Source organism: Rhincodon typus, chromosome 4 (genome assembly GCF_021869965.1).
Source record: "Rhincodon typus isolate 14 chromosome 4, sRhiTyp1.1, whole genome shotgun sequence".
NCBI lineage: Eukaryota > Metazoa > Chordata > Chondrichthyes > Orectolobiformes > Rhincodontidae > Rhincodon > Rhincodon typus.
In genome coordinates, this window is record NC_063335.1 from 99,046,717 (window position 1) to 99,060,956 (window position 14,240).

A 14,240-nucleotide genomic window follows, 5' to 3' on the forward strand; every position below is an offset into this window, starting at 1 on the left:
AACACGGTTTTTGAGGAGCTGGAGTTGGGTGCACTTCTTGCAGGTGAAGTCAGAGGGGACACCAGCAGTGACCCTTACCTTCCACATCCTGCAAGAGGAGCGTGAGGAGCAGACAACACATGGATCCCATGGAGAAATGTCTGCGCATTGACAGACACTGGACACAAGTGTGCTGAGGTCAGGCAGAGCCAACGATTATGCAGGGCCCAGCTTTCAGGAGGGTGAGGTCACGCTCAAATTCTGCTGCTGAGAATTCAGACAAGAATTGCAATGGGCTACGCTTCAGAAGAAGGCCGGATTAAAAACAGTGTGTGTGCTGGAGAAACACGCATGTGAAGCAGCAAATGGAGTTAATATTTTGCGTCCAATATGACTCTCTATCAGAGTTCCAGAAGAAGGTTGATGGGTCCATACACCAAAATAACTGATGTGTTAAAAAGCCTGCAAGAATGAGCTTGCGATCAATGTCAAGGGGCATAGAAGAATTCAGCATCAATTTGGGACTGAATGATCCACAAAGCTGAGAGCCTAATCTTTCCAGCAAGGAACTAGCAGCAAGTCCATGTTGGAGCATTTGATGACCGATGTCTCAGTTTCCACTGCAGCACGGAGATCACCAAATATCTGAGTGTATACTCAGCTTGGTGTGATGCAAATTCAGACTAACAGCTGTAGATTGTAGTTAACAAAGGGGTTTGTGGTAATATCACCAACGGTCCAGCAATATATCATCCAACAGATTATTGCATTTGCTCAGATGCTGCCCTTGAAGAGTAGCAGTGGTTCCACAGAGCACAAATTTCCCATCCCTTCTCAGCAAGAAAACATTCAGGTATCCACCCCTGCCACGTTGCCAGTGCCTGTGTGTTACTGCTGCCATCAGCCAACCAGCTCAGACAGTTACCATCCATATCAAAGATATAGTCTGAAGTGGGGTATTCTAGGGTCAGCACTGCACACAGTCACCCCCAGTGAAAGTCAGTAGCCGACTATCAATATGCTGCTGCTAAGGAACAGAAAATAATGGGGAAAAAATATTTTGCTGACTGGAGGAAGGATCATCGAAAATCACTGCAGAAAGTTTGTCCTTACTTTATCAAAAAAAAGTCAGAGTTAAGGAACAGAAGATGTAACAGAACATGAAAATGCTTATGTTGGAAATCTGAAAGAAAAAAAAAATAAAATGCTGGAAATATTCATCGGGTTGGTGCCATCAGTGGAGAAAAGCTTTCAGGTCTGTGGCCTCTCATCAGAAGAGATTTGTGATGTTGGTCAAAAGGACCAGAAACAAGACTTTCTGCTCTGCTCTGGAATGCACAACTTTGTGGGCGGTAGAAAGAGATTCAATTGCAACAGTCAGATCAGAATTAGATAAATATTTAGAAAGGAAAATATCACAGAGCAACAGAGGAAGAACAGTTGGATAATTGGACAACTGTATCAAAGAGACAACACAGGCCCAGTGGGCAAAATGGCTTCCTTTTTCATCAGTAATTACATGATTCTATTATTGCTAAGTAGACAGTGTGTGTGTAACTGACAAGCCTCAACAGATCTGCATATAACTCTTAATGGTTAACACTTATTTGGCAAAAAAGCAAAATATGGTGTCAGTAGGATATCCATCCATACTGAAGGAAACGTTATGACTAAGGAAGACTTTATTTTAACATTCATTTATCCATTCAAGATACTAGCTAAGGACTGCAGTCATTTCACTTCACTAACCCTAAAATTAGTAGCATCATTTATGGATCTATTCATTGAGGTCACCAGACAAAATTGATTCCATTACTGCTGACTCTCTGGGATTCTGATTCCCAAGGCACTGTTTGTTCTTTCCTAATTCATCCAGTTATACATCATTCCACAGTGCTCTTTACTCTGTAGAATACAACATAATTTATAATTCAACAGCACAAAAAGGCACAGACATCAGAAAAAAAAAACAGAAAGGACATCTCTGTGAGCTTTACCTTCTGAGTGCTTCTTTTTTCCTCCCCAATGCGACTTAAAAAAATTTCTGTCATAGTATCATGATATGCAGTACAGATATGATGCTGTATTTAAACAATAAAAACTATTTTAAAAATCCTCAGGATACTACCTTGTGGTCAGAAATCACAGCAACTGCGACAATCATAGTCGATACAACAGGAAGATCTTCAAAGCTGGGCCATTTCAGAACAATGTCAAAAAGCACTTCTTTACACAAAGAGTAATGGAAAATTTGGAATTCTTGATCTCAGAAAACTGGAATTTGGGCTGGAATCGTAAAGATTTTCGAACTAAGGGAGGTAGCTGGAGTTGAGGTACAAATCAGTGATGATCCAACTGAAAGACAGAACAGTTTAAAGGAAGACAACAAGGTGCAGGGCTGGATGAACACAGCAGGCCAAGCAGCATCATAGGAGCAGAGAGGCTGACGTTTCGGGCCTAGACCCTTCATCAGAAAAGGGGGAGGGGAAGGGGGTTTTGAAATAAATAGGGAGAGAGTGGGAGGCGGATAGAAGAGGGATAGAGGAGAGGATAGGTGGAGAGGAAACAAACAGGTCGAAGAGGCGGGGATGGGGCCAGGAAAGGTGAGTGTAGGTAGGGAGTTAGGAAGGGGATAGGTCAGTCCAGGGAGGACGGACAGGTCAAGGGGGCGGGATGAGGTTGGTCGGTAGGAGATGGAGGTGCGGCTTGAGGTGGGAGGAGGGGATAGGTGGGAGGAAGAACAGGTTAGGGAGGCAGGGACGAGTTGGACTGGTTTTGGGATGCGGTGGGGGGAGGGGAGATTTTGAAACTTGTGAAATCCACATTGATACCATTGGGCTGCAGGGTTCCCAAGCGGAATATGAGTTGCTGTTCCTGCAACCTTCGGGTGGCATCGTTGTGGCACTGCAGGAGGCCCAGGATGGACATGTCGTCTGAGGAATGGGAGGGGGAGTTGAAATGGTTCGCGACTGGGAGGTGCAGTTGTTTGTTGCGAACCGAGCGTAGGTGTTCTGCAAAGCGGTCCCCGAGTCTCCGCTTGGTTTCCCCGATGTAGAGGAAGCCACACCGGGTACAGCGGATGCAGTATACCACATTGGCAGATGTGCAGGTGAACATCTGCTTGATGTGGAAAGTCTTCTTGGGGCCTGGGATGGGGGTGAGGGAGGAGGTATGGGGACAGGTGTAGCACTTCCTGCGGTTGCAGGGAAAAGTGCCGGGTGTGGTGGAGCTGGAGGGGAGTGTGGAGCGGACAAGGGAGTCACGGAGAGAGTTGTCCCTCCGGAAAGCAGATAAAGGTGGGGAGGGAAAGATGTCTTTGGTGGTGGGGTCGGATTGCAGATGGCGGAAGTGTCGGAGGATGATGCGTTGGATCCGGAGGTTGGTGGGGTGGTACGTGAGGACGAGGGGGATTCTTTTTTGGTTTTTATTGCGTGGACGGGGTGTGAGGGATGAGGTGCGGGAGATGTGGGAGACACGGTTGAGGGCGTTCTCGACCACCGAGGAGGGGAAGTTACGGTCCTTGAAAAACGAGGACAACTGAGATGTACGGGAGTGGAATGCCTCATCCTGGGAGCAGATGCGGCGGAGGCGAAGGAATTGGGAATAGGGGATAGCATATAGGGGATAGTTGTCTCAGAACAGTTTAAAGGGCCTGATCATGTTGCTAATGGTCAGACAACATTCCACATGAGGAAGTGATGTTTTAAAAGTATATCAATATTTCTGTAATGGTGTAATTACAGTCATGTAAATCGACTGTATACTGAAAGCATCTGTATGTTTGACAGTTGTACACATTCAGCTAAAATCACATGACTGAACTTAACGAGAAATGGCACAGTAAGGGAGGCAATGTTCTTGGGCTTACGATTTCAAGTCAAGGAACCTCCAACTAATAGAGACATGAGACAGTTATGTGTTGTAGGACTTGACATCAGTGACTGGAGACTTGGCTGGAGAATTCATAACAGAATTGAACAGATTGAAGATCTGACAGGGAGCAAAAGGATATTCTAAAGCAGGAGCATGATAAAAAAATGTGAACTCAACTCTAGAAAACTGGCCAATGCATTGAATGAATCCGATTGGATGAGGAGCCCTTGCATAATGATACCTTCTTCCACACTTATATTAACGTTCTGAAACTTAACATAGAAAAAGAGCTGCAAATTCAATAAACTGCCAACATTGTTACAGGTCAACAAGAAATATATTATAATGGCAGAAGCAATCGTATTCAACAGAAAACCAATGTCCAATTACAAATTGCACCCACTGGATGGATAATACGTCATCATTTAGGCAGGTTAAGTCAATGCATCATTTAATAGAAAAGTTAACATTTCTCTAGCATGCTGTGAAGTACAGTTTGAAATTCTGGTTTCCTAATCACAGGAATACTCTTCATACCTCCTTTATTCCTGCCAAGAGTAAAGAAAACCAAAATGGTAGTTTCCTTTTATCAGAAATTGAGGCCCGACTATTGGTAACTTTCCCCACTTGCTGTCCACCCTAACCTGAACCTACAAATTAACCTTAAGAGAATCCTGAACTAGGGCTCCCAAGTTACTTTGTGCTTCAGATTTCTGAAGCCTTCCCCATTTAGAAAATAGGCTATGTCTCTATTCTTCCTACCAAAGTACATAACCTTACACTTTCCCACATTGTAGTCCTTCTGCCACTTCATTGCTACTCTCCTAGCCTGTCCAAGTCCTTCTGCAGCATCTTCACTTCCTCAACACTACCTGTGCCTCCATCTATCTTTGTGTCATCTTCTAACTTAGCAACAACGCCTTCAGTTCCTTCATTCAGATGGTTAGTGTATAATGTGAATAGTTGAGGTCCCAACACGGACCCCTGTGGAACTCCACGAGGCTGCCATTCTGAAAAAGACCCCTTTATCCCTACTCTTTCCCTTCTGCCAGTCAGCTAATCCTCTATCCATGCCAGTACCTTGCCCCAAACACCATGGGCTCCTATATTGTTCAGCAGTTCCTCTGTGGTACTTTGCCAAAAGCCTCCTAGAAATCTAAATAGATCAGGTCCACTGGCTCTCCTTTTTCTAACCTGCTCGTAACCTCTTCAAAGGCTTCTTACAGATTTGTCGGGCATGACATCCCCTTGATGAAGAAATGCTGACTCAGCACTATTTTACCGTGCACTTCCAAATATTCCGCAATCTCGTCTTTAAAAATGGACTCTGAAATCTTACCAAAAACCAAGGTCAGGCTAACAAGCCTATAGTTTCCCATCCTCTGACTTCTTCCCTTTTTAAATGGGAGTGTTACATTAGACATTTTCTAATGCTGTGGGGCCTTCCTTCACTCCAGTAATTCCTGAAAGATCACAACCAATGCCTCTACAATCTCCTCAGCTTTCTCCTTCAGAAATCTAGGGTGTAGTTTGTCTGGTCCAGGTGATTTAGATCTTTCAACATCTCCAGAACCTTTTCCTTTGTGACGGCCATGATATTAACCTCTGTCCCCTGACTTTCTTGAAATTTTGATATGCTGGTGGTGTTTTCCATCATGAAAATAGATGTGAAGTACCAGTTCACCTTCTCTGTTATTTCTTTGCTCTCCATTACTACTTCTCCAGCCTTATTTTCCAGCGACCCAATGTCCACTCTTGCCTCTCTCTTATCTTCTAGATACCTAAAATAAATTCTTGCAATCTTCTTTTATATTACCAGCTCTCATAGTTCATCTTCTCCCCTCTTATTGATTGTTTTTAAAGTTATGCTCTGCTGGATTTTAAATGCTTCCTACTAATCTTCATCACATTGAGATGGCGGTTCCACAAATATCTCCATTTCCAAAGACGGGCAAACTCATAACATCAGTACAAATGATAAGGCTGTTGCATTTGCGGCAATCTTCAGCCTGAAGTGCAGAGTGGATGATTGATCGTAGCCTCCTCCAGCATCATAGAATCATACAGGAATAAAAACAGAAGTTGCTGGAAAAGCTCAGCAAATCTGGCAGCAGCTGTGAAGAAAAAAATCAAAGTTAATGTTTCTGGTCTGATGACCCTTCCTGGAATCTGCACTGACCAAACAAGTCTAAATATACACTAGTCCCAATTTCCAGCATTTGGGTCATGAGCCTTGAATGTCACAATGTTTAAAGTGCTCAACAATGGCCAAAAGAGCTGAATGGCAGAGGTGAGGTGAGAACGACAGCCCTTGACATCAAGGCAACATTTGACCACATGTGGCATCGGGAGCCCTAGAAAAGCCGGAGTAAACGGGAATCAGGGGAAATCTGTCTGGATTCGGAGTCATACCTAACACAAAGGAAGATGGTTCTGGTTGCCTTGAGGTCAATTATCACGGCTTTATCAATCACTGCAGGAGTTCCTTAAGGTGGTATCATCAGACCAAGCTTCTTCATTTGCTTTATTATCGACATTCCCTCCATCATAAAGTCAGAATTGGTGATTGTACAATGCTCAGCACCATTCATGACTCATTAGACATTGAGGCAGACCGTGTCCAGATGTAGCGAGACCTGGACGACAAGTTGGGGCTGATAACTGGAAAGAAACATTTCACCACATATGTCAGGCACTATCTTCAACAAATTCTTTCACATATGAAAGGAAACTGCGCATTCCATACTCATAATGAGATTTTCTTTTGCTCCGATTTGCCATTCTTAATTAAAGATGCATAGAATCATACTGGAAAAAGTGGAGGCCAGTCAGTCCATTCAGGCCCATACCAGCTCTCTGTCAAGCAATCCAGTTAGTCCCATTCTCCTGGTCTATCCGCATAATTGTACAAGTTTACTTCTTCGAAGTGCCATGCATTGCTTTAATAAGTAATTTGTTGTCTCTGTTTCTTCCAGGCTTTGTAGACAATAAGTTCCAGGTCATTACCACCAACTACAGAAATGATTGTTCTTCACATTTCCCCCAACTCACCGCATCTCTTGTCAGAATCTTAAATGCATGTCCCCCATCTTTGACCCATCAGCTCCTCAGAATAGTTTTTCTTCAGTTTCCTTATGTACACCTGTACTAGTCTTGTATATCTTTAGCAAATCACCCCTCAATCAGTCTCCTTTTTTTCCAAGGAGAACAATACCAGTGCACACAAATAAAACAAAATACTGCGGATGCTGGAAATCTGAAACAAACACAGAAACCCAGCAAGTCTGTCAGCACTTGTGCAGAGAGAAACAGAATTAATGTTTCAAATTCAGTATGACTCTTCAGAAAAATACCAGTTTCTACAACCTAAACTTGTGGCTAAAACCCATCATCCATGGAACCAATCCAGAATCCTGAAGTTGAATTTTAGTAATCCTTCTTAAAAACTGTTAAAATCCATGATTTATTCTAAAATAGAGTGACTATCTATTTTCCTAAATCTGTCAAATCATGACCATGCCTCATCAGCATTCAGCACTTATCTTTCTTACACGGCTCATTCATGAACACTAATAGAAGGTCCACACATTCACCAGCATCCCAGTGATGCTCATCCTACTCACAAAACACTTTCCTTTTGGTTTTACTCCTTGGAAGAAGAAACAAAGCTGAAGCTTTATCCTGTCTTCTCTTTGGTAGTGATGTAATCTATTGGCACATTTCCATCTCATGCTTCCAACTGCTTTTATGGACTTGCTTTCTGCTACTTTTCAAAAATGCCACTAGGCATTTAGTTTTTAGTTTTCTGTTACCATGTATCTTTCTTTACTGTTTAATTCTAGCAAGGAATGTTGCCAAATCATTTACCTGGAACTATAAATTAACTTGTCGAGAGACATTGCCTCTCCATTAGCACCACTCCGTACGTATGTAGGAAGCCTTTGCTTAATGTCAGCCCACAAAATGCACATTGTATTCACTCTGATCTCCAACTGGCCTCCATTTGCATTGCAATGTAGCTCTTTCGTGCCTGGACCTGCCCAAGTGTCTCTTACATTGAGCCTGTGAAAGTTGGCCTTTGGTAAGGTGGAGAAGCAAGTATACTTTGAAGGCAGTAATGCTTGTCAGATTGGAGGTGGCCAAATTTTTTTTAATAGCATTTGCCCAGGTTGCACTGATCTGCAATGTCTCCAGTCATTGTCTTAAAAAAGTGCTGAATTGCCTTGTGCAGATGGGTAGAATGTTGTTTTGTGAAATGTCCAAAACAGCATTTATCTTGCCTCTCCATCTTGATTGCCTCAAATTGTTGTGCTATTGTTTGTTAATTTTAGCTGTAAAATTCATTCATAATGATACAAAAAGAGAGCTAGTGATTCTGAAGTGCTTTCTGCTGAATAAAGACAGTGAAAATATGTTACATTTGAAGTGAAATTAGATATCATAAAGCACTTTGGAATAGGTGAAAATACAGCGAGTTTTACTCTAGCTCTTGACTTGTCAGCAACAATGGTGAGAATAATTATTAAAAATATGATAAGAAGTTGGTATACTGACAGTGTTATCCTTTGCCTGCTGTTAAATTAAGTAGAATTAATCAGAGTAGAATTATAATGGATATGGAAAGCCTGCTAACCTTTAAAATTGAACATCAAACTCAACAGTGCACACCTCTTAGATTAATGCATATTCAAGAAACAATTGGGATTTTATACAATAATATCTTATCGAGAAGGCAAGGCTTCACAGTTTGTTGAATACCCACATTTTATTTTCTCAGTTTTTCATGGTAGGGTAAATAGATTGCTGACAGTTTGTACACTTTCATTGCTGTGGATCTAGAGTCACATGAAGGCCAGACCAGATAAGGATGGCAGTTTCCTTCACTAAAGGGCATTTTTCTGACAATTGACAAAGGTTTCATGGTCATCATTAGACTTCTAATTCAAGATATTTACTAATTCAAATTCCACCATCTGCCATGGTGGGATTCGAACCTGGGTCCCTAGAAAATTACCAGGTTTCTGGATTAACAATCTTGCAATAATATCAGGAGGCCATCACCTTTCTTAGTAAATTTAATGTACATGTTTGGATGGAAAAGTATATTTCTCTTGGAACATAACTCTTGATTTGTAAATTGCTTCTTCATGAGGTTGCACAATACTAAATTTTCAGCAACAGAGTTCTGACATTAATTGCGTACTTCCTGTACATATGTGCTGGATAATGCAAGATAGGACCAGAGCCAATCTTAACACTTTGTTAGTATTTATGATATCATTGAACGGTGGAATAAGCTCAAGGGACTGAATAGCCTATTTCTGTTCCTATGTTCTGAATGACTGCAGTCCATTTTGGTGCATGGACATCCCCAGGACTTTGAGGAAGAGAGTTCCAGGACTTTGGCCCACTGAGAGTGAAGATACACACATATACACACACATAAAGACAATATATTCCAAGTCAGAATGGTCTGTAGCTTGGAGGGGAATTTGCAGGTTGTACTGTTTCCAAAAATTTGCTGCCCTTGTCTGTCTAGCTGGTAGAGATTATGGGTTTGGAAGGTGCTATTTGTTGAGGGACCTTTGTGAGTTGTTGACTCTGTTGCATCTGTCGATGGCAGCATTGTTAACCATCACTGGTGGAGAGAATGTTGAATGTGGTGGATGGAGTGCCAGACAAGCTGGCTGTTTTGTCCTGGATGGTGTCAAGTATCTTCATTTATTGTTGGAGCTTCATCCATGGTAGAAAGAGCTGAAAATGGTCGGGTGTAGGACACTACCCTGAGGAACTCCTCAGAGAAGTCCTGAAGTTGAGATGATGACCTCTAATAATTACTAAATTCTTCCTTTGTGCCAGAAATGACTCCAACAAACTCAGAGCTCTCCTCTGATTCCGCTTGACTCTAGTTTTGCTAGGGGTTCCTTGATGCCACATTTAGCCAAATACCAAGGGTGACACTTGATCTCACTCTCACATTATCTCTGGAATTCAGCTCTTTTCTTCAAATTTTAATCAAGGCTGTCAGGAGCTGAGTGGCCTTGGCAGAACCCCCAAACTGGGCTTCACTGAGCAGGTTATGCTTAGCAATTTCTGCTTTGTTAGCACTGTTCATGATATCTTCTGTCACTTCATTGATTATTGAGAGTAGACTGATGGGGCACTAATTGGCCACGTTGGATCCGTCCTCTACTGGGCAATTTTCCACATTATGGGGTAGATGCCAATGTTCTAATTGAACTGGCACAGCTTGGCAATGGGCCTACAAGTACTGAAGCACATGTCTTCAGTACTAATGTTATAGGTTATCACGTTCATAAGCTTTGCAATGTTCGGAGTCTCTAGGTATTTCTTGATATCACCGTGGAATGAACTGAATTCACTGAAGACTGACATCTGTGCTCTTGGGGACCTCGAGTTGAGATGAAGCTGGAAGATCTGGGCTCCCCTCATCAATGTAGATAGGAATATCTGTGAAACCTCTTCTTCCAATGAACTATTTAATTGTCCACCACCATTCATGGCTGGATATGGCAGGACAGTACAGCTTAGATCTGATTTGATCCATTACTTGTGGAATCACTTTCCTGTCTTTTACTTGCTGCTTATAATATTTGGAGTGTGCCAGCAGTCCTATTTCTTGGCTCCACTAGTTTGCCACTTCATTGATAAGAATGTCTGCGGTTGCTCCTCACATGCCCTCTTGCAATCTTCAATCAAAAATTAACCCTTTCAGACCAATTAGCAACATGTCTTCCAAAAAACCACATCGCCCCCAACCCTGTTTCTGTGTCTCCTGAAGCACCTGAAATATTCACATTGCACTTGTAACATTTTCTGCACATGCACACTTTGTGCAATGCCTGAATTTAAAAAAACATGGCGGCACGCAAATAACAGAAACAAGCAGGATCAAATGGGATGGGATTATGTCATTGGCAAAACGGGTGGGGGGGCTGTGCTTCTGAGTATTGCAAATGCACAATGAAAACCTATTGGCGGGAGGTGTTGGGGTCAGCAGACATTCTCTGTCACTAACAACAGTGTGGAGCTGGAGGAACACAGCAGGTCAGGCAGCATGAGAGGAGCAGGAAAGTCGACGTTTTGAGTCAGGACCCTTCTTCAGAATTGATTTCGGAAGAAGGGTCCCGAACTGAAACGTCGACTTTCCTGCTCCTCTCATGCTGCCTGACCTGCTGTGCTCCTCCAGCTCCACACTGCGTTGTCTCAGACTCCAGCATCTGCAGTTCTTGCTATCTCTGGTGCTCTATCACTATACATCCTCCTGGTGTCTCCAACTAGGGGACATGGTTGTTCTGTCAGTGACATGCGGTGACAACATTGGTCACCTAATAGTGACGAATAGTCGCTTATCCAATTAAAGTGCAACAGGTTTGTTTTAGAATCCCTATAGTGTGGAAACGGGCCATTCGGTCCAACAAGTCCACACCAACTCTCCGAACAGCATCCCAACCAGACTCACCCTCCTACCTAATACCCGTCACCCTGCATTTTTCATGGCTAATCCATCCAAACTACGCATCCCTGGACAGTATGGATAATTTAGCATGGCCAATCTACCTAACCTGCACATCTTTGGACTGTGGAAGGAAACTGGAGCACCCAGAGAAAACCCACTCAGACACTGGGAGAATGTGCAAACTCCACACAGACAGTCACCCGAGGCTGGAATTGAACCTGAGTCCCTGGCGCTGTGCTTTTCTTTTGTTCTTTCTTCATTGATTTCCATAATCAAAATGTTCAGCACAGTACATTGTGTTATTATAGATACTTACTATCTTGGAAAAAGTGCAGGGAGATAAATGCAGGTTGCCCAGGGTGACTTACAGTCTGAGTTTTCTATTCACTCTTGTCACTGTTCAGTTCTGCCTGGCAGCACATCAAGATAACACAACCAACCCGGGTAACATGAACCATATCCTGTTGCTCTGCAATACGTCCCTTCGATGACCATCTCATTGTCACTGACCTGATACGAATGAGTTTGAAGTTTGTGTTGTCTTTCTCCGTGCTCCTGTTGAAAGAATTTGACATGGTCAATCTTTTGGGATTTTCTGCAGATTCCCTGACAGAAGCTGTAAGTCAGCAAATAAAGTTGCTATGGTGATGTGGAAGCCTCTTGACACTGGTTAGACTAAAATAGCATTCCAAAAGCACACTTCATCACGCTATCATGTAAATGGAAGAATTTTTAGCAGATGGTAAATTATTGAGACTGGTTCTATTTTACAGGCCAATCACTGTTACGCCCCACTCAATGAATGTGTCAATTCCTTCTTTGTTCACAAATGCAACTGATTGCCCCCTGACCCAGCTGTTCCAGGCACTATCCACAGCTATTATTACGTTTTCTGTGAAACAGCTATATTGACTTCCCTTATTACTGTTCACTTAAGTTTTAACTTGTTTTCTCATCATTGAAGCTTTCAACATGGTAAATAATTTACCCAGTTCAGCTTGGTTGGTTCCCTTCATGATTAACAAAAATCTTAATTTGATCATGTCAGTTATCAAGCATTTCAGGAACATAAATCTCAGTTTCTTATCTTTTCTGAATGCTTTATTTTGATAATGAATACTTTATTTTTGATAATGAATCTGCCTATACTTACCTTTCCTGCCCAATTCTTTCTTGAAGGGTAGCCATTGTTACAGGCAAATGCATCAATCTGCACACAGCAAGATGCCACAAACAGTAAGATAAAAAAAGTGGTGGATTTAAAATGTTGGACAGTACATGGTTTTCTTTTGAATAAAATTATACCTATTTTATTCATTCATAGGATATGGGTTTCACTGGCTAGGCCAGAATTTATTTCCCATTTCTGATTTTCCCTCAAGAAGGTGGTGGTGAGTTGCCTTTTAAAACCCTGCAGTCCTTGGAGTACAGGACTCAATGCTGTTAAGGGGGAAGGTCCAGGATTTTCACCTGTTGACACTGAAGGAATTGCGAAAAAGCTCCAAGATTGGATGGTATGTGACAAGGAGGGGAAATTGCAGTGGTGGTGTTCCTATATATCCGCTGTCCTTGACCTTCTCGATGGTCCAAATCACAGGTTTGGAAGGTGCTGTTGAAGGAGATTTTGTGAAATACTGCATTGAATTTTGTAGATGGTTCTGTGTGTAGGTGGCGAAGGGAGTCAGTGTTGAAGGTGGTGGATGGCCTTCCATTCAAGTGGACTGCTTTGTCCTAGATTGTGTTGAGCTTCCTGAGTATTGTGGAAGTGTTGTGGATGGTGGGAAGATGCTTCCATTGGTAGGAGAGTCTAGTACCCGAGGGCACAGCCTTAGAGTAAATGGAAGACCTTTTAGAACTTTCAACCAGAGAGTGGCGAATCTATGGAATTCACTGCCACAGAAGGCTGTGGAGGCCAGGTCATTGAATACATTTAAGACAGAGATAGATAGGTTCTTGACGATTAAGGGGATCAAGGGTTACTGGGAGAAAGCAGGAGAATTGGGCTGAGGAACTTATCAGCCACGACTGAATGGCGGAGCAGACTCGATGGGCCAAATGTCCTAATTTCGGCTCCTATGTCTTATGGTCTTATGGTTTCCATCCAGGCAAGTGGACAGTATTCCTTGACGTACATGACTTATGTCTTGCAGATGGTGGGAGAGCAGGCATTGAAGAGACAGGAGGTGAATTTCTTTCCACAGAATTCCTAGGCTCTGATATGTTCTTTGATATGACCATGGCTCACAATTCCCATCCATCTATGGATATAGCAAACTGTAATTACAACATTTGTCATTCTTCTTAAGAAGGACAAACAGCCAAAGATTAACGGCAGATGCAAATGTTTCCTGGAGATCAAAGCCGTGAACATCACACTAAGCAAGGAGTCAAACAAGTTTCAAAAACAGAAAATGCACTACAATCTGAATTTGTACTTTCATAGGAGTATCATAATATCTTTTGTGAACATGAGGGTTAAAAAAAAAGCAACACTGCAACATAGGTTAAAAATGAGCTTCAACCATGTGTATTGTCCAAGTGTGTGAAATAGTGATCTGTGAATGTCACAGCCCTGACAACAACATCTTTAAACACCCCTGTCTTGCAGGTAAAACAAAGGGGAAAGACTGTTACTCTGTTTCAGCACTGCTGCTCAGCCACTGCGACAAGGAATCAGGACAAAAAAGTTTCAGAAAACCTCCAAAGCCAAGAATCTTAAAATCGAGGTGTCAAGGCTATCAGTAAGCTCCACTGCAATGTTCAGTGATCCACTGTTCTTTAACAAGTCAAAAGCTGAACAGTATTAACTTTTTTTTATTCATTCATGGGATGAGGGTGTCATTGGCTAGGCAGCATTTATTGCCCATCCTTAATTGTTAATTGTTAGTTAAGAGTCAACCACATTGCT

The 14,240-nt window shown here is 42.4% G+C and overlaps 1 protein-coding gene across 3 annotated transcripts in view; it reads right to left on the reverse strand.

The window, feature by feature from the left end:
* Positions 1 to 14,240, reverse strand: part of fam135b (family with sequence similarity 135 member B) — a 350,061-nt gene that overhangs the window by 262,774 nt on the left and 73,047 nt on the right. For 2 of the 3 annotated variants that reach the window (XM_048596062.1, XM_048596064.1), the window contains exon 2: positions 11,843 to 11,887. The exons of the other annotated variant lie outside the window; for it this stretch is intronic. The gene's annotated coding sequence lies outside the window, so the exon portion shown is untranslated. The remainder of the gene's footprint in view (positions 1 to 11,842; positions 11,888 to 14,240) is intronic. 3 annotated transcript variants of the gene reach the window in all.